Raw genomic sequence first — 2,073 nt, 5'->3', positions numbered from 1 at the left:
CTATCAGAGAGCAGTTAGCAAACTCACTGGGTCGCCGCAAGACTTTTGCACATGGAATGTTATCTCTTCATCGTTCAGTCTCATCTTTAGCTCCCCAGTTTCACAATTAATTAGAGCTCTCCTAGTGGCTAGGAATAGCCTTCCCAAAATTATGGGAATCTCCTCATCAACCCAACAGTCCAGAATGACAAAAGCTGTAGGAAAAACAAACTTTCCAACCTGCCCCAGTACATCATCAAGTATACCTAATGGCCTCTTCACCGTTTGGTCAGCTAGCTATAGTAACATGGATGTGGGTATTGCTCTTCCTAACCTTTTCTAGATAGCCAAGGGAATCAAGTTTATGCTCGCCCCCAAATCACACAATACTTTAGCAAAAACATAGTTGCCTAATGTTCATGGGATTGTGAAACTTCCTGGGTCGGACAAGTTCTCAGCTATGGGTCTTATCACGATAGCACTACATGTCTGAGTTAGTGTAACAGTGTCCAAGTCTTGAAAGTCAAACTTACGAGACATCAAGTCCTTCATCATTTTTTCATAACCAGGCATCTCCTTCAAGGCGTCAATCAATGGAATGTTCACCTGGGTTTGCTTCAACATCTCCATGAATTTCTTATACTGCTCATCCTTCAGATATTTGGCCAATCTCTGTGGGAAGGGTGCTGGAGGTCGCTTCTTTCCTGTGATTTGAGTTTGATCCTGCTCGGGCACTATTTCTAAAGCCTTCTCTTGCACTAACTCAGTCTCCTTCGCAACTGTTTTTCTTTGCTTGTTTCCGCTGGTGCATGTTATACCGTCACCTATGTTAACCCTGTTGAATCCTCTACCTTAATTGGTACTGTCACAAGTATCTCAGTTGGTCGGCTTTCGCGAGCAATTTCTTGTTCTAGATCAAGATCTCTACCATTTCTTAGTCTCACCGCCATAAGTTGCTTCGGGCCTTGCTCTTTTGGATTGACATGCGTGTCTGCAGGTAACGTCCCTTGGGGATGATTATTCAGAGCCATGGATAACTGCCCTAATTGAATCTCAATTCCTTTTATCGCAGAGTCATGTTCTTCGACTTTCTTTTGTATTTTTCCATTGGACCCAATCAGTTGATGCATCATTCCTTTAATTTCAGATAACCCATCATTTTGTCTCACTATCTGTTATTGTTGAGGTTGTTGATAAGCTAGCTGCTGATTTTGCTGATTGTATCCCTGTTGCCTTTAGTAAGGCACAACTTGACCCTGTTGTCGTATAGCTCCAGGATTGTTACTATTATTGTACTGTTGTTGTGCTGGTCTATACTGCTGATTTGGTTGCCCATAATTCTGACCACCTTGCCTCTGTCCTCCATAGTTGCCCACGTAGTTCATATTCTCTTGATAATTCTGGTTGTCACTTTCACCACTCCACGAGCATATATATGGTTGGTTAATACATGGTGTACATAAGTCTCCATTAGTCGTGTTAACTATGTGTACCTGATTCTGGCCTGATTCGTCAATCTTCTTGGTGAGGATACTCATTTGCGTCATCAGAGTGGCCATATTCTCGGCTATGGAATTGTTTGGATCCAAAGCCACTGAATGAACTATAGGAGTGATTGTAGAGTCTCTTGTCATCCATCCTGAGTTTTGAGCCATTTTATCTAGCAGAACTTTACACTCTCTAAATGATTTGCTCAAAAATGCTCCACCTGCTGAAGCATCAACGTTGGCCTTCAAGCTATCTGCCAATCCCATGTAAAATCTTTGTCCCAACATCTGATCTGGAATGCCATGATGTGGACACTTAACCAGCATCCCTTTGAACCTCTCCCACATTTCTTGTAGTGTTTTAGCTGATTTCTGCCTAAAGATCAATATCTCATCAACTTGTTTGGCAGTCTTATTAGGTGGGTAGAACTTGTTCAAGAACTGCTTCACTAACTCCGCCCAAGTGGTGATGGAGTTTATGGGGAGCGAATTAAGCCAAGTTTGATCTTCTCCAGTCATTGAGAATGGAAACAATAACAATCTAATTGCTTCTAGTGTCACATTCGGTTGCCTTTTAGTGACATAAATTGACAAAAGGTTTTTCAGA

General features: G+C 42.0%; 1 non-coding gene across 1 annotated transcript; it reads left to right on the top strand.

Annotated features, from left to right (window-relative positions):
- Positions 1-1,764: 1,764 nt before the first annotated feature.
- On the top strand, positions 1,765-1,871 carry LOC117275496 (small nucleolar RNA R71). Its single transcript, XR_004505677.1, has one exon. It is a non-coding gene; the product is annotated as a small nucleolar RNA R71 (small nucleolar RNA).
- Positions 1,872-2,073: the final 202 nt, after the last annotated feature.

Source organism: Nicotiana tomentosiformis, chromosome 1, assembly GCF_000390325.3.
Source record: "Nicotiana tomentosiformis chromosome 1, ASM39032v3, whole genome shotgun sequence".
NCBI classification, from domain to species: Eukaryota; Viridiplantae; Streptophyta; class Magnoliopsida; order Solanales; family Solanaceae; genus Nicotiana; species Nicotiana tomentosiformis.
This window is presented reverse-complemented; position numbering and strand designations above follow the sequence as displayed.